The 22082-nt window shown below is 52.9% G+C and overlaps 1 protein-coding gene and 1 long non-coding RNA gene across 2 annotated transcripts in view; both read right to left on the reverse strand.

Annotated features, from left to right (window-relative positions):
- The window catches only part of LATS2 (large tumor suppressor kinase 2), a 40434-nt gene extending 34179 nt beyond the window's left edge, over positions 1-6255 (reverse strand). The window contains exon 1 of the mRNA XM_021065128.2: positions 6087-6255. The gene's annotated coding sequence lies outside the window, so the exon portion shown is untranslated. The remainder of the gene's footprint in view (positions 1-6086) is intronic.
- A 4925-nt stretch (positions 6256-11180) lies between these two features.
- Positions 11181-21844, reverse strand: LOC146398457 (uncharacterized). Its single transcript, XR_014818927.1, has 2 exons — positions 21602-21844; positions 11181-15953 (listed from the first exon to the last, which is right to left on the reverse strand). It is a non-coding gene; the product is annotated as an uncharacterized LOC146398457 (long non-coding RNA).
- Positions 21845-22082: the final 238 nt, after the last annotated feature.

The following is a 22082-nucleotide window of genomic DNA, read 5'->3' on the forward strand; positions in this document are numbered from 1 at the left end:
TCAGTGGGTTAAGGATCTGGCATTGCTGTGGCTGTGGGGCAGGCCAGCGGCTGTAGCTCTGATTGGACCCCTAGCCTGGGAACCTCCCTATGCCACGTGACAGTCCTAAAAAAGACACACACACACACACACACACACACACACACACACACACACGATAAAATTTTCAAACATACAAAAAAGCTGAAAGAATTACTCAGGGACTCCCCCCCCCCCCCGCGGCCCCAAAACCTTCGCCCTGGGGAAGCTGCTGTGTGCGGGCAGACAGGAGGCCTCCCCGTCCATCTTCCTCCCACCTCAGCCTCCGGGAACCTGCCCTTCTAGGTGAGTAGAGGACACCTCCGGGCAGCTGTCCCTGCCTGAGGACTGTGCGAGGAATGGAACTTTCCTTCCTCAGTTGGAGACAAATTTAGGGAGTGGAGAGAGGACTTCAGGGTAGAATTTAGGGCCACATGTGGACACATGGATTTCATTCTGCTCTTACTAAGGTCAGTCAGCCTGTGGATGACCACAGCGGGCTGTCCTTATGGCATGAGAAGTTTGTTTTTGTTTTTTTACTTTTATTTATTTGTGTCTTTTTTGGGCCACACCTGTAGCATATGGAAGTTCCCAGGCTAGGGGTCAAATGGGAGCTACCGCTGCCAGTCTACGTGACAGCCACACCAAATCCAAGTCGCATCTGCAACCTACACCACAGCTCAAGGCAACACCAGATCCTTAACCCACTGAGCGAGGTCAGGGTTCGAACCGGCATCCTCATGGATGCTAGTCTGATTCACTTCTGCTGAGCCACGATGGGAACTCCAAGAGCTTGTATTTTATTTATTTTTTTATTTACTTACTTACTTACTTAGGTCTTTTTAGGGCTGCACCTGTGGCATACAGAGGTTCCCAGGCTAGGGGTCGAATTGGAGCTGCAGCCACCAGCCTACACCACAGCCACAGCAACGTGGGATCCAAGCCCCGTCTGCAACCTACACCACAGCTCAAGGCAACGCCGGATCCTTAACCCACTGAACGAAGCCAGGGATCAAACCTGCGTCCTCATGGATGCTAGCTGATTCATTTCTGCTGAGCCGAGATGGGAACGCCAAGACCTCGTATTTTAGACTTTAGTTTGACAATTGATTTCACAGCCAAATTATGAACTTCTGAAAGAATTTTTCCTAAGATTATTCATCAGTCAGGACTGCAACTGGGAGAAAGCTATTCTGTCACATTACTGCATCATTTTAATCAGCTCTCATCAAGAATCTTATAAACACGACCCGCAGGCCTCAGAGATGGGTCTGTAGAAGATGGGGTATCCCACGAAGTAACCCCAATTTGGAAATTTCTTAGGAAGCATCAACTGATTTAAATATACCTTCAAAGAAACGAGAAGACAGTGGAATTTTAAAACTGCAATACAACTACGAAAACAAAAACATCTCATTTTCAAATCTGGAGCTGAGACAATCACTAAACCCCATTCCTAGTACAGGTGGCTCCTGGGAGAACTTAGATATGAGAGCAGTATTTTCAGCGTTCCTTAATTTGGCCCTACCAAGCCCAATTCCAGTTTTCAATCCAACCCTGGAAAATGCTATCAGATGCTCAAGAATTTTCATTCCAACGCCTCCAAGTGCTTCACAAACCGCACTGGCTGCCAAACACACACTCGGCACCAACTAAGGAACCAGCCTAACCCATGGCTCATGAGACCCACACCAGTGACACACAGCATTTCTTGGGCCCAAAATTCCAGTTATTATTTAAATCATATCCTTAACATCATTAACCAGCAAAGCCGAAATCAGGCAGACGGGCCAGGCCTCCAGCCAAATGCTGAATGTCAGAATTATAAACTTGCCATGCCAGAGTTCCCGGCATGGCTCAGTGGTAATGAGCCCGACTAGCATCCATGAGGACGCAGGTTCGATCCCTGGCCTTGCTCAGTGTGTTAAGGATCTGGCGTTGCTGTGAGCTGTGGTGCAGGTAGCAGACACGGCTCAGATCTGGCGTGGCTGCGGCTGTGGTGTAGGCCGGCAGCTGTAAGTCCCGGTGGGACCCCCAGCCTGGGAACTTCCATGTGCTGCGGGTGTGGCCCTAGAAAGAAGAAAACACAGAAGTGTACCCCTGGAAGGACCAGGCTATAAGTACATTTGTCGCTGACCGAACAGAATGGGTGTCCTTATGCTCAATTCCACAGCCCAGCAGGGTCTGCAGCCTTTGAGAAGCCTCGCTGCCTCTGGACCCTCCACCCTCCAAGGGTCAGAAATCCCCCCACCAGGGAGTCAGGACGCCCAGGCCATTTGAGAATCACTGCTGTAGGCACAGATGACACATGACCGTCCAAGGACTCCAGGGCACAGGCCTATCTGGAGAAAACCACCCAGAGCAAAGGGTCATTTCACTAAGATGGGGAAGACTGAAGGGCTCTGAGTTTTTTGGGGGTTTTTTTTGTCTTTTTGCCCTCTTTAGGGCCGTTCTCACCACACACGGAGGCCCCCAGGCTAGGGGTCCAATCGGAGCCGTAGCCACCAGCCTACGCCAGAGCCACAGCAACTTGGGATCCAAGCCACATCCTCGACCCACACCAGAGCTCACAGCAACGCCGGATCCTCAACCCACCGAGCAAGGCCAGGGATCGAACCCGCAACCCCGGGGTTCCCAGTCGGATTCGCCAACCACTGCGCCACGACGGGAACTCCTGAAGGGCTCTGATTTGATGTAGGAAGTGTGAAGCTATTCTTGGCGTTTGGGACTTCCCGGGAAAAGGCTCAAACACGGAAGAGAAAGACAGACAGGCAGACAACGTCGGGGAGGGGCAGGCGCTGGCTGGGGGCACTGGATGAAAGCACACGCGTGGCACTCGGGAGGCCGGATGGAGTCGCACGCTCGTCCTTCGCTCTTCTGCCCAGACAACTGCCTGGGGACAGGCAGGTCCGCCTCCAGCAAAGCCAAGAGACCTTCCGAGAAGATTCTCACCCTCCGCTCTCATCCATTCCTGTGGCATCCGCCGCAATGTCGGGACAGTCACCAGAACAGGAGTTGTCACTGGGCCCCCAGGAAAACCCCTACGAACGTCAAACACTGGCTCACGTATTCAATTAACTTTGTTTATTTATTTATTTTCAAGGAGAAAAACGACAGCTTTATTATTTTGCCAGGCAAAGGAGGACACAGCAGACTAATGCCTTAAATACTGCGCCCTCAATTAACTTTAAAAACCAACTGTCGGCATTCCCACAGTGGCTCAGTGGTGGCGTACCCGACTAGGATCCATGAGGTTGAGGGTTCCATCCCTGGCCTCCCTCGGTGGGTTAAGGATCCGACATTGCCGTGAGCTGTGGTGTAGGCTGCAGACACGGCTTGGATCCCAAGTGGCTTTAGCTGTGGCGTAGGCCGGTGGTTACAGCTCCAATTTGACCCCTAGCCTGGGAACTGCCATATGCCACAGGTGTGGCCTTAAAATAAAATAAAATAAAATAAATGTCACAATTAGGTTGATGTGGTCTAGACGGCGAGATAAAGTTCTCATGTAATGATCAGCAAACATTAAGCACTGTCAAATTTCCATCCTAATTTTAGCCCCATAACCATTATCTTCATTTCAACATTACCTTTGTTTTAATAATCCTTCAACATGAAGCTGTAAATCAAAGAGCACCAGCCTTAAAGGTACTTAGAGAACAACTAACAGGGAACTGAGCAGCCAAGCAGGGCTATCTCCACACTGGGGAGTCTTCACTGGTGGCCCTCCGTGTGCCACTAGCACACAGTGGGAATATGACCCTGGACCTGGGAGGCCCAGTTCAGTCCAGAGGAATTAGTAAGCGACAGGCTTTTTTTTTTTTTTAAGGAGGAACATTCAGAAAATCTTTCATGCTGAAAGTTAGTCACTTTAGAAGTTTTCAAACCCAACCTCTTCATTCTGTTGTTCAGACTATTTTGCTTCTTTTTAGAGAAGATTTACAGTCAAAGCAAAGTTAAATGCACTGAATTTATCTTCTGTATTTATTCCAACCTATTATCTTTACAAAATCAGTAAGGAATATTAGAAGTTTCACTTTTTTGGGGGGAGGGGGTCTTTTTGCCTTTTCTAGGGCTGCTTCCTGCGGCATATGGAGGCATATCAGAACACACCCACCCCCAAATTTCCCTGGCAACTGATGAACCAACCTGATGTCAATTCCCCCTTAAAGTGGTAGCCTCCTTCTCCCCCAGGTAGGGAAGCTGCTGCCAAGTTCAGCCGACCACGGTGGGGTGTTGCTCCAGGACCTTTTGCTTCTGTTCCCAGGCTAGGGGTCGAATGGGAGCTGTAGCTGCCAGCCTACACCAGAGCCACAGCAACTCGGGATCCCAGCCTCGTCTGCAGCCTACACCACAGTTCACGGCAACACCGGATCCTCAACCCACTGAGCAAGGCCAGGGATCGAACCCGCAACCTCATGGTTTCTAGTCGGATTCATTAACCACTGCGCCACGATGGGAACTCCAGAAGTTTCACATTATTACAATCATGAAATAAAATATAACAGCAGCTTCTAAAAAACTGTTAGTCTGGGTTTTCCAATAGAGATCAGCACACACCCCCCCCCAATTTCCCCCAAAACCTTCCAGTGTGTTCATGGCAAATGTCTCAGCTCCAACACCTCTCCTCACCCCCACCCCACCCCCATACAGCAGGATTTAGGAACTTCTGGGGGGGCTGGCTATTTACACCACAGTATTTAAAATAAGGCATCTTAGTGTACAAACACATTCCCCTCCCACCATCCCTGTGATGTGCTGAGAAATATGCACAGCCCCGATTTACACCTAAATCAAAAAACTATTTCGAATTAGATGGAGAGACTAGAAGAATCCTTTCCAGTTCAAAAATCCCAAGATTCTAGCCATTAACCCTAATAACGTCTCATGACACCTTCTGCTCAGATGTTTCAAATTGCTTGACATTTTGAGACTAAATGTTCTACAGTTTTAATTTCAAAGGAATGCTGCCATATTCATTACACAGTGCTCTATATACCTGGATAATGAGACCGAATTTTATGAGAGACTGAATCACAGTGTCTTGTTCATTATAATCTAAAACAGACTTTTTTAAACAGTCTGTACACTCTTGTTCTGAAGCTTTTCTGGTTATTATTAATACTTTCTCGGTTACTACCTTGTTAATACAATCGCAAAAGAAAAAACCTTAAGGATACAGAGCAGCTCAGTCTCCTGATCTAGCACTCAAAAACGGTGCCCCCTCCCAAAAAAAAGCTGGCCCATCGCGCAGGGGCGTTAAGATGAGATTCAGCGGAAAAATGCAGCAGGATCTACTGAGCGCACATTTCCTGATAAAAAGCAGGAGTTCCTTTCTGCATTACTGACCGAAGGCCTGTCAAGAACTAGGTTAAAACGCAAACTGAGCACCTGCGCGAACATCACACATTTCGCGACTTTCCGCCCAGGCTTCTGCACTCGAGCTTCTGAGCGGAATGCGGGCAAGGCTTCCTCCGCAAACGGAGGTGCCCGCTGAACACTTTCGGGGCCCGAGCTGCGCGGCCGGCGACCTTACCTGCCAACTCGGAGCGCACGCAGCCTGCGCCGCAGCCGAGGCGGAGAAACTTTTAAAAGTCCGGGTTCTGCTCCGCCAGGCGCCCCTCCCCTCCATCCACTCCGGGTCAGATCCGTCCACACCGCCGGCCCGGCGCACAAAGTGCACTTTCCGGTCCCACCCGAGGCCTGCGGGCGTGTCACGCCGGGACCCCTGCCCTCCGCCCGCCCCCGAGGCGCCCGAGTCCCGCCCGCGAGCGCCAACCGGGTCGGACCCCGCGGCCGGGGCCGGGCGGGCGGCGAGCGCGGGGGAGGCCGCGGGCCGCCGGGGTGGGGGAGGGGTGGGGGTCGGAGGTGAGGTGGGGGCGGGGTGGGGCCGCCCCGCCCGCGGGGGGCCCGAGGTGGGGGGCGACCCGCCCGCCGGGGGCCGAGGAGGGGCCCGCAGGGCCAGCGGCCCCGCCCGCCCGTCCCGAGCGCGCGTCCCAGTCGGAGTCCGGACCCCGCCGGGCCGAGCCCGGGGGCCGCCCCGACGCCTGCCCGCCCGCCCGCCGGCTCACCTCGGCGCCGTCTACGCGGTGCGCGGCCGCCTGGCCCGCAGCTCCGGGGCGTCGCGCGGGGACGCCGGGCCCGGGGGCGCCGGGCGGGCGGGCGGCCCCATCTTCCGGCGCTCGCGCCGCGGCCCTGCGCGCACCGAGCGGGACATTCGCTACATTGTTGGCATTCCTCGGCCGTCACGTGACCGCCGCGTCACCGCCGCCCGCCCCGCCCCGCCCCGCCCGCCCGGCCGCCGGGGGAGACCGCGCGGGCCGACGGCCGCACCTGCCCCGCCCTGCGGCCGCCGCGTGAAAGGCCAGGGCGGCTGCCTTCTGGGCGGACAAGCTCCGGGCCGGGCTGGAGGGAAACTGCCTGAGGTCACGACCCCGCTCCCCGCGCCGACCGCTCGGCTGCCGTCGTGCAGCGGGGACGCCAGGTGTCGTCGGCGCACCTGCGCCCGCTGCACCTCGACGCGCAGCTCGCGCCTCCCCTGCACCCACCCCACCCCCGCTCACCTGCGGACCCGCTCTCGCCCCAGGAGGAGCCGCCCGCGCCTCCCCAGGGCCCAGCCGGGCGCTCACCTGCGGCCCCAGGCTCAGGCCCGACCACGCCCCCTCCGCCTGGCCCCCGCCTGGGGGCTGGCGGCCCTCCTGCCCTCGTGTGCGGTTAAAGGTCCTGCCCTGGCTCTGCCTTCAGCGATATAAACAGCATTCAATAAAAGAAAGACAAGGGACAGGGAAGGCATGTAATGGACTTTAAAATTTTTGTGTAAAACACCGAATCAAATTGTGAGTTTGTAATAGTGAAAACTCAGGAAGAACCTAAAAGTCCCAACAACAGGGAATGGGGGAAAGTAAAATATGTAAAATACCTCAGTGAACGAACTAGCTGAACTCTTCAAAGGATAAATGATTGTAGATAGAACTTCCACATGCCCCAGGAGAGGCCCAAATTAAAAAAAAAAAAAAAAAAAGGAAACACCGTATCTGGAGTTTCCTTACAGGAGGTTGTGTTGTCACTGCTGTGGTGCCGGTTTCATCCCTGGCCCTGGAACTTCTGCAAAAGAAGAAACATCTTTAGGGTAGGCCCCTTTGTGGCTCAGCAGTAACTAAACCGACTAGAATCCGTGAGGATGCAGGTACAATCCCTGGCCTCGCTCAATGGGTTAAGGATCTTGGGTTGCCTTGAGCTGTGGTGTAGATCACAGGGAGGCTTGGATTGGGCATCGCTGTGGCTGTGGTGTAGGCTGGCAGCTGCAGCTCCCATTCAACTCCTAGCCTGGAAACCTCCATATGCCATAGCTGCAGCCCTAAAAAGACCAAAAAAAAAAAAAAAAAAAAAAAAAAAGAGAGAGAGAGAGAAACATCTTTAAAAATGTTTCATATGGAGTTCCCATCGTCTATCAGCAGTAGTGAACCTGACTAGCGTTCATGAGGACCAGTTTGATCCCTGGCCTCACTCAGTGGGTTAAGGATCTGGCATTGCTGTGAGCTGTGGTGTAGGCCTGAAGCTTCAGCTCCAATTTGACCCCTAGCCTAGGAACCTCCATATGCCACAGGTGCGAAAGATGAGTTCCCGTCATGGTGCAGTGGTTAACAAATCTGACTAGGAACCATGAGGTGGCAGGTTCAATCCTTGGCCTTGCTCATTGGGTTAAGGATCTGGTGTTGCCGTGAGCTGTGGTATAGGTTGAAGATGAACCTCGGATCCTGCGTTGCTGTGGCTCTGGCTAGGCCGGTGGCTACGGCTCTGATAAGACCCCAGCCTTGGAATCTCCATGTGCCTCCGGTGCGGCCCAAGAAAAAACAAAAAGACAAAAATAAGTAAATAAATAAATAAAAAGAAAGAAAGAAAGAAACACAGTGACAAAACAGAGTACAGGATCTAATCTGGTGAAACAATATAAGTATATGTATTTTTATTTATGCTATATACCTAAAAGTATACGATATATATTATATATTACATATTATATAAAACACACACATATAAAACATACCTGTATGTGTTTATATATATACACACACACACGTGTGTGGTTTTTTTATTGTTGTTTTGTTTTGTTTTTGTCTTTTTAGGGCTGCACCCACAGCACATGGAAGTTCCCAGGCTAAGGGTAAAATCGGTGCTGTAGACACTGACCTACACCACAGCCACAGCAACGCAGGACCTGAGCCACATCTGCAGCTACACCATAGCTCACGGCAACACCAGATCCTTAACCCATTGAGCGAGGCCAGGGATTGAACCTGTGTCCTCATAAATGCTAGTCAGATTCGTTTTTGCTGAGCCATGATGGGAACTCCGTGTGTGCGTGTGCGTGTGCGTGTGCGTGTGTGTTTTAGGGCCAAGAAAGCCTGCAGACAAATTATTTACAGTGGTAGTCTCTGGATATAGTGATTCTGGCTGGTTTTTTCCCTGATACTTCTTTAATTTTTATTTTTTTTAATTTTTTAATTTTTTTTAATTTTTTTTGTCCTTTTGTCTTTTCTAGGGCCACACTTGTGGCACATGGAGGTTGCCAGGCTAGGGATCTAATCGGAGCTGTTGCTGCCAATCTATGCCAGAGCCACAGCAACGCCATATCTGAGACTCATCTTCGACCTACATCACAGCTCACAGAGACACCAGATCCTTAACCCACTGAGCAAGGCCAAGGATCAAACCCACAACCTCATGGTTCCTAGTCAGACTCCTTAACCACTGAGCCATGACAGGAACTCCTGTCCTGACACTTCTTTTTTTTGTATGTGTGTCTTCTTGCCATTTTCTTGGGCCGCTCTCGCGGCATATGGAGGTTCCCAGGCTAGGGGTCGAATCAGAGCTGTAGCCACCAGCCTACGCCAGAGCCACAGCAACTCGGGATCCGAGCCGCGTCTGCAACAGCTCACGGCAACGCCGGATCGTTAACCCACTGAGCAAGGGCAGGGACCGAACCTGCAACCTCATGGTTCCTGGTCGGATTCGTTAACCACTGCGCCAGGACGGGAACTCCTGTCCTGACACTTCTAAATAGGGTCCTTAACTCTTTAAGTGAAATAATCAGAAGTTCATCCACACAATGCATCCAGCTGAGAAGGGGAGGAAGGAGAGGGAACACAAGCCCTGCTGAGCACAAAGCCCGTGGCAGTGGCAGCCTCACTGGGCATAAATCAATGGATCAACATCCGTGTATTATGCATGTATATCAGGTGTTGCCCAAAACTCGTGTATTATCTCATTCAATCCCCTCAAAATCTATGCTGTTATCCCCATTTTATAGAAGAGTATCCTAAATCACAGAGAACCCAACAAACCCCACAACACTCGAAAGATCTGGGATTCAGTCCTTGGTGGGTCCGAATCCAGAGCTCAGAAACAGCCTTAAATGACGAGACTCCTCGGGTAATGTCAGTCGGCAGGACCTCGAGGTGCTGATCAATAAGGAAACCGAAGCCAAGTCAGCACCTTTCCCTCTGTCTGAGGGGCGAGGATTGGTCTTTGGGGCGCAGGGAAGAGGGGCCCAGGGCCCCCAGCCCCACCCGGAGCAGAGCCTGAGGCCCCAGGCAGCAGCACCACCTCCCCTGCAGATGTAGGGCCAGGATGTTTTAGGGTCCTCCCCAGGCACTTGGCTAAAAAAGATTACTTGGCTTTTCAAAACTCTACGTAAAGCAAGAGCGGGAGTTCCCGTGGTGGCTCAGCGGTAAAGAACCTGACCAGCATCCACGAGGATGAGGGTTTAATCCCTGGCCTCACTCAGTGGGTTGGGGATCCAGAACTGCCACAAGCTGCCATGAGGTCGCAGATGTGGCTTGGATCCGGCGTTGCTGTGGCTGTGGCATCGGCCGGCAGCTGCAGCTCCAATTCTACCCTACATAGAGGAGAACTAGGGCCTTGTGATGCTGTTTCGACCATTAAAACACTTCTGCTTCTTCCCAGCAGGTTTATATTACTGGAAATCAGACTTATGGAAAAGTGGATTATTATTTTTTTGAGAGTAGCGGATTAATAGATAGCAGATGAATAACCAGAAATGTTTCAGAGCTTGTATTTTTTTAAGCCTTTATTTACTAACTTACCGTTAGGTTTCTTTTTTTCATTTTTTTGTTTTTGTTTTTGTTTTTTGCTTTTTAGGGCCGCACCCACAGCACATGGAGGTTCCCAGGCTAGGGACAGAATCAGAGCTACAGCTGCTGGCCTACACCACAGCCACTGCAATGCCAGATCCGAGCCAAGTCTATGACTTACACCACAGCTCACAGCAACGCTGGATCCTTAACCCCCTGAGCAAGGCCAGGGATCGAACCCGCAACCTCATGGTTCCTAGTGGGATTCGTTAACCACTGAGCCACAACGGGAACTCCCTAGGTCTCTTTTTAAAATTATTTTATTTTATGTTTTCAGTTGTGGTTAATAATACCTAACACAAATGGTTACCAACTTAACCATTCTTGAGCGCAGAAACTCAAATATTTTCTACAACAATGAAACCAATATTGGTACTGGGGAGGAGGAAGTCCTCGGGACTAAAGTTCAGTCCTTACACGTGTCTTCCAGGATTAAAATCTTGACAGAGTAAAGTTCCTCCAATTTTAATTTGCTTCTAATGGCTTTAAGCCATCTTGGAAAACAGAGTTCCCTGGGGATTTGGGTAAAAACCTCGAGTGGATGTTTAGGGGAAGGCCCAGGGTCACAGCAGGCCTTCCAGGGTGGCCACTCGGCCGGGCTCTGCAGACCTGCCTGTCCAGCGCCTCGGACACAGCCCTTGGCTTCGTTCTCCAAATAGCCGCTCTGCTTCTCAGACGTGTGATGAAGTCTGTGCTTGCATAAGTCAGAATTGCTCAATAATTTCAGATTTGTTCCCAGAAGCTTCCAAAGAAACACTGTCCAAGATAAAAATCACAGTCTGCGTTGAAGGGATTCTTATGTTGACACTTTGCATTACGAAGGGACAATTGCTGAAACAACTCTTCTTTCGTTACCACATCTTCCTCTGTTCACTTACTTATAGTTCATTTGGCTGCAGCTTCTGTTTCCTTTGCAGACATGAGCAGACTGTTTTTGCATCTGGAATTGAAAGAAAAATCCCACCGCCAAAGTCTATATTCTCCTGTGTGTTCTAAAACTTGCCATTCGGATTTTTAATTTTTTGGCGTAAACACTATTTTTTTTTTTCTTTTTTGGTCTTTTTGCCTTTTCTAGGGCCGCTCCCGCCGCATATGGAGGTTCCCAGGCTAGGGGTCGAATCGCAGCTGTAGCCACCGGCCTACGCCACAGCCACAGCAATGGTGGATCCAAGCCGCATCTGCAACCTACACCACAGCTCACGGCAACGTCGGATCCCTAACCCACTGAGCAAGGCCAGGGATCGAACCCCCAACCTCATGGTTCCTAGTTGGGTTCGTTAACCACTGCGCCACGACGGGAACTGCTGGAGTCAACACTGCTAAAACTCGCTTGGGGAAGAAAAAGAAGTGTGAGGCTCAAATGCTTGTCTCAACAGAATCAACTTCTACAGTAAAATGCACATTTCCAAAGGGAAATACCTGAGCCAAACTAAACTGACAAGGCGTGTTTGCGTAAATGTAAAAGGAACATTTTCATGGTCTATTTTTAACTTTTGATGCACAATCAACTGCTAAAGGCTATTTTGGGTGGTCGGAACTGTGGCTTTGAAGACCCTGTATTTTGCTTTATCAGCCAGATCTGAAAAGAGAAGCTGCGTTATCGTCAGATGCTGGATGAATGGGTTTTGCTCATTGATGAGATTATGCTATGGTGATTTTACAAGCATAAGTGGAAGGAGGCCAGGGACACAGGCTGCTGAAGTGGCCTAGAAAAGTCAGGAAGCAGTCGTGCAGATTGTGGGGAAGCCCAGGACGAGAAGACTGTCTGGCCTCGGGGCTGGAACTCAGAAAATGTCCAGCGCTCATAGCCTTCAGAAAGACAGGTGATAGGAAGCCCTGGAGTTCAAGGCGAAGCTGCTCGGAGGGGGAAGGGCAGAAAGAAAGTCACCAGAAGGCAGGTATGTAAGGCCTGCGGAGGATGGACTGCCGAGAGGGACCCTCCAGAGAAGAGGGAGGGTGGGATGGCAGCCCTGTAACCCCCAGCCCTTCAGGGAGAACAGGAGCTGGAGAACATGTGGGAGCTGTCCCAGGAGGTGGGAGAAAAATTCAACTGAACCCAAGTAGAGAGGGGAGTTGAAAGCACAGCACAGTGATCGCAGGTGGAGCCTGGTTTCCGTCTACACTGAGAGGAGATCTCAAAGAAAAGCGAGCTTCTGAGTTTGCCTTCTCTCTCTCTCCCCCTCGGGTAGTCCACACAAACGGGAATTTGGGGCATGTTCATAGGTAGCAAAAATTACGATCTGCATCATAAAATCCCGCATTTTCCTTTTCGCATGCCCAACCACTTGCTTGGCCTTCTCTCGGATGTCTTGACAGTCAAAAGGTCAAAAGTGGTGGTGTCTTCACAGCCTTTCAGAGTCAAAAGGGTCGAAGATGGAACGCAGGTATTCACGCAACAAAGAAGGACTGAGGCTTGTCAACCTCTCCGGCAGAACCTCATCGACGTATTAGGCACCCATTCGCACTGGGCACTGGGGACAAATCGGTGACAAGGGACGTTATCATGGAGCGTCCAAGTCTCGTGGGAGAGGCAAATCATCAGATAATGCTGCAACCTCTCGCAAATGTGGGATTGTGATAAGACTGTACAGGACAGACACAGCGCCATGAGTTCTTACAGTAGAGGGGATGTGACCTGGTTGGTCCGGAAAACGAGGGAGCATTTTACCTTTTTTTTTTTTTTTTTTTTTTTTTGGCCACACCTGGGGTATACAGAAATTCCTGGACCAGGGATAGAACCCACACCACAACAGGGACAACGCCAGGTCCTCAACCCGCTGTACCAGGAGCGAACTCCTTTTTCACTTTTTTTTTCTTTTCTTTGAGAGGATGCAAAAGCTAAGAAGAAATTAACAAGGCGGAAGTTCCTGTGTGGTTCTGTGGGTTAAGCATCTGGCATCGTCACTGCCACCGGGCGGGTTCCATCCCTGGCCTGGGAACTTCCTACCACATGTCACGAGTGGGGCCAAAAAAAAGAAAGAAAAGAAATTAACCAGACAAACAGGGAAAGCAGAGCGAGAGAGAGAGAGAGAGAGAGAGAGGAGAGAGAGAGAGAGAGAGAGGAGAGAGAGAGGAGAGAGAGGGAGAGAGAGAGAGGAGGAGAGAGAGAGAGAGAGAGAGAGAGGAGAGAGAGAGAGGAGAGAGAGAGGAGAGAGAGAGAGAGAGAGGAGAGAGAGAGAGGAGAGAGAGAGAGGAGAGAGAGAGAGGAGAGAGAGCTCGAGTGCACGCACGCTTATGTCTCATGACCAGCGTTTCAAATACCGAAAGAGCCTCTCTAATAGGAGCCCCTCTGATTGGAGCCCCTCTGATAGGAGCCCCTCCTACTGGAGTGCAGAAGTGGGGGGGGTGAGGGGGGACACGCAGGCAGGTTCAGGCAGCTCCCTTGGGGTCACTTTAAGGATGACGGTCTTAACACGCAGAACAGCGGGCGTCATGGAAGGGTCCCCAGGAGAGGAACAGGCTGGGCTGTGGAACGAGTGGGAGCCGGGGAGAAGCCGGGAGGGATGCGGCCAGAGTGTTACTAGCTGCACAGGGAGAGGGTGCCGCCTGAGCCAGGAAAAGGTATCACGGAAGAGGAAAAAAAGTAGCCGAAACAGAGAAATAATCACGGTAAAACTTTGCCATCCGCGTGCCAGACTCGCTGGGGGGACCTCGGGAGAAGGGCGGCTCCTGGGTTTCTGGCGTCTGTAGCTGGATCGCTGGGGTGACGGCGCCGGCGGCTGCACTGAGAGCCTCCGTTCGCTTTTGGAGGTATCTTCTGGAGTAGAGTGGGTGCAGGTGTTTCCGAGGCCGGTGGGCACTGCTTCGTGGCAGCACAGTGGAGAGGGCGTGGAGGAAGAGCCTCCTGGCCGGTGCAGACGGGTCGGGAGGCCCGAGCGGGGTCAGCTGTGAGAACTGGAGGGAGTCCCGGCCTCTTAGAAGCAAAGGGAAGAGTGTTTCGAGGACCGTGGAGCAACCAACACACAGTCTTCTAAGCGGCCCAGTGCACTGGGGGCTGGAAAACGCCCGCGGCCTTTGGTCCTGGGCACCTTAGCCGGGAACTCCTTTGACAGAGGAGCCGGAGATGGGAGATGTTTGTCAGGAGATGGGAGCAAAGAACAAAGACGGCCAAGGTAGTGGGGAAGCCGAGGAGAGTGAGGAGGTAACAGCTGGAGGAAAACGGGGTTCAGAGAGAAGACTTTATTTTGCTCCTCTGGTCTCCCCACGGCACATGGACGTTCCCTGGCCAGGATGAGCCACAGTTGCGACCGGTCCCCACACTGTGGACGACTTTTTTAATGGCTGCACCCATGGCATATGGAAGCTCCCAGGCTAGGAGCCAAAGCCGAGCTACAGCTGCTGGCCTACGCCACAGCCACAGCAACGCCAGACCCAAGCCACGTCTTTGACCTACACCACAGCTCACGGCAACGCCGGATCCTTAACCCACTGAGCGAGGCCAGGGATCGAACCCACGTCCTCATCGACCCTAGTTGAGTTCGTAAGCCACTGAGCCATGAAGGAAACTCCCTGGAAGACTTCTTTTTAAGGGAAAATTTCTACTGCTGCTGGAACCAATGACCAGGAGGTAGTGACTGAGGGAAAGAAGCCCATGCTTGTAACCTCATAATCAGGTAGGTCTGAGACGCTGCCGATGACACAGGTGACCTGGCCTTGGGCAGGAGACCCTTCCCTTTAGATGAACGCAGTGGCCTAAGTGGCCCCCTGGACTTGGTTCCCCCTTTGCCACTGGTTTTCCACGCCTTGCTGCCAGGTTAGCAGCCAGATTCGCCTTCCCAAAGGACAGCCTGCTCAGGGACCTCGCAGCGCAGGCCTGCTGAGCAAAGCCCAGATGCACAGCTGATGTTCCCTGGAGAGGGTGAAATGTGTTTCCCGCCTTCTCCCGAGCCTGGCCCCTGGGTGCCTCTGTGCCGGGGTGCGTATCCCAGACCTCCAGTCAAAGCAGCGGCTCTTCTTGCTTGGGGACCGCAGCCGTGTCCTGCTCGTCCTTTGTGGCCTTGAGTCTTCTACCCCGTGTCTCTCCTGCTTGAAGTCCTTCCTAAACCCAGTAGGCTGGGTGACGGTCCCCAAAGATGTCCCTGCCTTAACGCCTGGAACCTGTGGGTACATCTCACATGGCACAGTGGCCCCTGTGGGTGTGACCGAGGTGACAAACGCTGAGATAGGCAACTACGTTGTCCTTCCAGGATCATGGAGTCAGAAAGCGTCCTGCATGTGGGAGAAGGCGGCAGAGGGGAGCTTAGAGACGTGAGCCAACGTGAGAAGATGCCACTGATTTCGGAGATGGAGCGAGGGGCCGCAAGCCCAGGAGTGTGGGGGCCCCCGAAGCTTTGCAAAGCCCTTGATCTTCAGCCAGCGAGAAAGCAGGGCCCTCAGCCCCATGGCCACAGAGAACAGCCCCTGTGGGCGGGAAGCAGCCGCTCCCTGGAGTCTGGGGAGGAAGGCAGCCTTGCCAGCTGAGGGTTTAGCTGGAGAGACCCAGCAGGGCTTCTGGCCTCCAGAAGTGGAAGAAACTAAATCCTGGTTGCTTCAAGCCACAAAGTGTGTGGAATTGTTCTGGCAGCAACAGGAAACCACTGCACCCCACCAGGGCCTTGTTCGACCTCAGCATCTCCAGGAAGCTGTCCCAGTGGTCCCCGTGGGAGTCGAGTGTGTTTCTTTCCTGCGGCTCCCAGCTGCACCTGCTGAGAAGAGGTGTCTGCACACCTGCCCTGATTCTCCTGCCGGCTTTGAGCTCTTTGGGTTAGGGCCAGTGTCTGGGTGGGCACACAGTCAGGCTTTTGCCTAGAAAAGATGACACCAAATGCGTTTTTCGTTTGCATAATAAGGGAGTAAATGCAAGTCCCCCGGAGACAAGGCAGAAACAAAATAACCACAGAAAGTGGGCCCTTTGTCACCCCAGTTCCCTCAGGTGAGAGAAACTCTCTCTGAAATTAGAAGCCATTCCTTTAACTATCAGTGGCTCCCAAACCATCTGAATATTTTCTGTTCACAGGAAATGTTATTTATTTATTTTTTAGCCCAGCCTGTGGCATATGAAAGTTCCCAGGCCAGGGATCGAACCGCCACCACAGCAGTGACCTGAGTCTTTGCAGGGACAAAGCCAGGTGCTTAACCTGCTGCACCACAAGGGAACTCCCAGGAAATATTCTTCTTATCATGTGATTAATTTTAATCTGCTTTATTTCACGCCTTTCCTCAGAAGAGGATCTTGGAACTGTAAGGAATTTTAAGAAATTAATAATTAGTAAGACTGGATAAAGAGACACTATCTTGTAAAGGGCTGCCGATAGCCAAGGCCTTCCTTTTCTGCAGCTGCTGATAGTAGGAAGTTACATTCACACCAAACAGGACTTGGCTTATGATGAAAGACGATGTCTGCCTTTTCGTGTTTCCCTCCAGGGTCAAACGATGAGAAAGGCAACAGCGCGACAGTGAATAGAAGCTGTATTTAGACCCAGAGAGGGAACCATAGGTTGAATAAAACTTCCTCTAGATCAAGGCGCATGTAAATATCCCTCTGCCCGAAACAATCATGATGATACAAGTAGCCCGATGCATGGTACAGTTACCCACAGCTGAACACGCAGGGCCCAGCGTGTCCAAATCATCAACAGCAGGCACCAACGGCTCCCTTGAAAATGGACGCACGAACGTCACAGATTCCAGAAAAAGAAAAGTAAGAAGATGGAAGGAAAAAAAATTTTTCCGTCTTTTGAGGGCCACACCCGCAGCATACGGAGGTTCCCAGACCAGGGGTGGAATCGGAGCTGCAGCTGCCGGCCTGCACCACAGCCACAGCAGCACCAGATCTGAGCTGCGTCTGCGACCCACACCACAGCTCACGGCCATGCTGGATCCTTAACCCACGGAGCGAGGCCAGGGATCGAACGTGCCTCCTCATGGTTCCTAGTTGGATTCATTTCTGCTGCGCCATGATGGGAACTCCCTAAGCTTCTGTGACACCCTTGCCTTATGCTTTCATCTAGCAAATAGTCAGCCCTCTGCATCCATGGGCCAAAAATATTTGGAAAAAAAAAATTTTCCAGAAAGTTCCAAAAACGAAACCTTGAATTTGCCTTAGGCCATCAACTATTTACAGAGCATCGACGTTGTGTTAGGTATTGCAGGTGGTCAAGAGACGCTTTGCAGCACAGGGAGGCTGTGCAGAGGTCATGTGCAAACACCACACCGTCGTCTTAAAGGCCTTGGTTTCAGGGGCCTGGAACCAATCACCCCAGCGCAGCGAGGAGCCACTGCATTAACTTTAAAAAAAATGAGTATGACTTGAAGAGTCCTCTAATGAATGTGTAACCACGCAAATTTCAAAAACGGCAACAGAAATCTGGAGGCATGTTCCATGAAATCTGGCTCGGAAGGGAAGAAGTGGCAGAAGACAGAGGGGATGCCAAGAAGTGCTGGTGGAGGGGGCGGAAGTTCAGAGAGAAAACCGGCTGTGAGGGGCTGAGGTCCCCGGAACCGGACGCAGTGCCACCTGTCACCGTGGGACTGTTCTTGGCTCGTTTCTCAATGTCTTCTCCGGACTAATTTTTAATTACGAAGTACAATAAAGACAGTAGCATCACATAGGCTCCCAAGCCCGGGTCCTTCATTAGCAGCTCTGGGAGGGGTCCAATGAGAGAACAGGGGTCTTTGAAAGGCTCTCTGGCAGTGACAAGAGTGGACCCCTTGTCTTGTTCCTCAGTTTAAGGGAAAGGCATCCCCAGTAGGATGTCAGATGTGGGTTTTTCAAAGACAGTTTTATCAGGTACAAGGAGTTCCCTTATTCCGAGCCTGTTGAGTGCTTTTATGGTGAAAGGCATTAGATTTTCTCAAATGCTTTGTCTGCCCCTATTGAAATGATCATGTGGTTTTTGCCCCGTCGTCAGGTTTTGGTTCAAAGGAATAGGTTTAGAGGAACCACATCAAAAATACGGGACCCTGGAGTTCCCATCATGGCTCAGTGGTTAACGAATCCGATTAGGAACCAGGAGGTTGTGGGTTCGATCCCTGGCCTCGCTCAGTGGGTGAAGGATCTGGCGTTGCCCGTGAGCTGTGGTGTAGGTCGCAGACACGGCTCGGATCCCACGTTGCTGTGGCTGTGGTGTAGGCCGGCGCCTGTAGCTCTGATTCGACCCCTAGCCTGGGAACCTACATATGCCACAGGTGCGGCCCTAGAAAAAGACCAAAAAAAAAAAAAAAAAAAAAAAAGTGACCCCAAGGGGAAAACCAAGAAAAGATATCCGTTATTTTGGGTGGCTGGTCAGCATCAGAGGAAGGGCTAAATATCGAGGATCACAGTAAGAATATGTCTGCAGATACATTTCTGCATGACTGGCAATGTTTAAAACTTGCTAATACCTTTCTTCATCACTGAAACAAACCGTGAAACATTAAATAAAAACAAAAGTTTCCATCACTGGGGAAAAAAAGCCGAGAGAATGCTCTTTGAAGCCCTGGCCCAGGGCTGGGCGTGGGGCGGGGGAGGCTGTGTGTCCTCGTCACTGAGGACGCCCCCTCTGAGCCGCCGGACCTCTCCTTGCTAACTGGTGACCGCCGGCTGCTTGGGTTTTAGAGCAAACCCAGGACGTGGACAGCTTTACGAATCAGGGACTGACGCTCTTGAGGTGGAAACAGGATGCGCAGGTTGCTTCGCTCTTTCATGCACCACCTGGGTGCTGTCTCCCAGGCACAGAACTGGGCACGGAGGCCACAGCCAGGAGGAGACACAGACAGAATTTACAGGAGGCCCTTTGGAACAGAAAAGCAGGAGTTCCTGTTGTGGCTCAGCAGAAACGAACCCAACTAGGATCCATGAGGATGTGGTTGCCTCCCTGGCCTCACCCAGTGGGTTAAGGATCCGGCTTTGCCTTGAGCTGTGGTGTAGGTTGCAGAGGCAGCTCCGATCCTGCATTGCTGTGGCTGTGGCGTAGGCCAGCAGCTACACCTCCGATTTGACCCCTGGCCTGGGAACCGCCATATGCCTCGGGTGTGGCCCTGAAAAGCTAAAAGAAGGGAGAAGCAATGAGATCCTGCTGTGCACACAGGGAGCTATATCCAATCTCTTGAGATAGAACATGATGGAAAATAATATGAGAAAAATCATACGTATATACATGGATGACAGGGTCACTTTGCTGTACTGCAGAAATAGGCACAATTTTTTGTTTGTTTGCTTTGCTTTTCAGGACCTTACCTGAAGCATATGGACGTTCCCAGGCTAGGGGTCAAATCTGAGCTGTAGCTGTTGCCCTACACCACAGCCACAGTAACTTGGGATCCGAGCTGCAGCTGCGACCTACACACAGCTCACGGCAACCCTGGATCCTTAACCCACTGAGCGGCCAGCGACTGAACCTGCATCCTCATAGATACTAATCAGATATGTTTCCACTTTGCCACAAAAGGAACTCCGGTTGGCGCAGTATCGTAAACCAACTATAATAAAAAAAGTTTAAAAAATTTACAGGAGGTGAACTTCCAGGCAAATCCTCACGTTAAGTGCCTGGGGATCCAACTCCTCCCACCACCAGCGTGGGAGGCCTTGCGTGAGGGGACCATGTGGGCTGGCTTCCCCAGGGAGGGGCCCTGGGCGCTGAGGGGCCAGGAGAGGTTAGCTGAGCGAAGGGCAGGATGCTGGGCATTGCATGCCAGGCCCTGGGCTCCAGAATCTCTGGGGATGGGGGGTTGTGGGAAGCCTGGCCGGGGTCACAGGCCGAGGGAAGATTTCAGCCACCACTGGAGGGGGACTCAGGGCGCCCAGTCGGGCAGGGGAGGGGGGGACTAGCGCAGAGCAGCGTCGTGTTCACCAAGCTGGAGGTTTAGGCGGACGGGCTGAGGGGTGTTGGTGATCCCGAGCCGTCTGGCATCCCCAGGGGTCTCCCCGCTTGGCAGGGGACCTGCAGGGCCCACCTCCCTGCCAGGCCCAGGGCCCGCGAAAACATTCTTTATTTATTCATTTATTTAGTCTTTTTGCCATCTCTAGGGCCGCTTCTGTAGCATATGGAGGTTCCCAGGCTAGGGGTCGAATCCAAGCTGTAGCCGCCGGCCTACACCACGGCCACAGCAACTCGGGATCCGAGCCGCATCTGCAATCTACACCACAGCTCATGGGCAATGCGGGATCCTCAACCCACTGAGCAAGGCCAGGGATCGAACCTGCAACCTCATGGTTCCTGGTTGGGTTTGTTAACCACTGAGCCATGATGCAAACTCCGAAAACATTCTTTTTTTTTTTTTTTTTCAAATTGGAAGGAAAATGTGCCTGTGATAAGAGTGACGGGAACAGTAGGTCCAGCCTGGATTATGCGCCGTCCCGAGGAGCCCTGCAGTCTTCATGCGCATCAGCGCCAGGGAAGCAGGGGCACAGCGGGGCCCTGGGAAGCGCTCTGGAGGAGGGCACGAGGGCGTGAGGGCAGGAGGCCTCTGGGGAGGGAAGACAGCAGCTTTCCTACCCCAGAGCCACGGGAGTCCCTGAGAAGGTGCAGGCGGAGGAGGGCCCCGGCGCCTAAGCCCCGCCGTGGCCGCTGCGTGGAGGGGGGATGGCGGCGCCGGTGGGGAGGGGTGGTCAGCCAGCAGGGTCCCTCGGAGGCCAGGGCCGGAGAGGCTGCTGGGCTGCCTCACAGCACACCACAGCTGCGGAAACTCCTGTCCCTCGGTCCTGGAGGCTGGCAGTCTGCGGACACGGTGTCAGCAAGGCTGCTTCCCACTGAGACCGCCTGCCTCCCTTCCAGCTTCGGAGGCCGCAGGTGCATCGGGGCTGGGCAGGGCCCACTTCTCCCTGTGTCTGCGTTCAAACTTCCGTTTTTGGAAGGAGGCGGAACCGTGTGAATTCAGGCCCAGGCTAATGCTCTCACTTCAGCCCGATGACCTCTGCAAAGACCCTCTCCCCAGATAAGGTCGCCATCTGGGTGCAGCGGGTTGGACTCTGCCGCGAAGCCTGGAGGGACACAACTTAGCCTGTAACAAGGGGTCAGCGAACCGAGGCCCACAGGCCAGTTCAGTCTAGTTCTTATATGGGCCATGTTTACATTTTTAAATTATTGTGTGTGGAGGGATTAGAAAAAGAACATTTCATGACTCACGAAAATGATATGCAAAAATCCATGTGTCAGTGTCTGTGAAGGAAATTTTGAGACAGAATATGACATTCATCCGTCTCTGAGGTGTCTGTGCTGCTCCGGAGACAGCTGAGTTGTTACTTGTGTCCCCCGCCTGCAGAGGCTGCAGCTGGGCTGCCCCAGCCTGTGGCCTGGGCAGGGAGCCGTTGCCCACCTGCTCCAGAGCCACCGCCTGTGGAAACCGGGAGCAAGGGGGGCTGTTGGGGAGGCCGGATGGACGCAGCCTGGCCTCGGGATGGGCAGGAGGACGCAGACGAGACACTCCCCCCCCACCCCCGCCCCAGGACCAGGTAGCTCAGGCGGTGCACGTACCTGCCAGCATGCGGGGACCACCAGGCGACACCCGCAGAAGAAGGAACCACACTCGGGGCTGTGGCCTAAAAGTCAGTTTTTGAGAAAACACGTTGCTGATGAAACAACACACCTCCGAAACCCAAATTCAGGCGGACCCGGCTGCTTCCCTCCTCCGCCTGACCCGGCGGGCGCGTGGACGCCAGTGAGGCCCGTGGAGGAAGACGGCCGGCCTCTGACCCGCCGCCGGTCCCCGCGGCGGCCGGCGGGCGCCCTCCTGCGGGCACAGACCTTCGGGCTCTGTCCCCGCCCCTGCAGCGCCGTCCCCCAGAGCCCCGCCAGCTCCGACGGGATGCGGCCGCCCCGGGGCGCGGAGACAGGTGCAGGCGCAGGTGTGCGCGGAGCGGCGGCCGGGCGGCGGGCCTGAGCTGGTCCCTTCCCGGTGCCCCTCCTCGCCCTCTGCCGTGGCCGCTCGGGACAGACAGGCCTCTCTGAGCCTTGT

The sequence above is a fragment of the Sus scrofa genome, chromosome 11 (genome assembly GCF_054392235.1).
Source record: "Sus scrofa isolate SSC_HxYL_T2T_F1_AM1 chromosome 11, Sscrofa_HxYL_maternal_Yorkshire_Landrace_v2.0, whole genome shotgun sequence".
NCBI lineage: Eukaryota > Metazoa > Chordata > Mammalia > Artiodactyla > Suidae > Sus > Sus scrofa.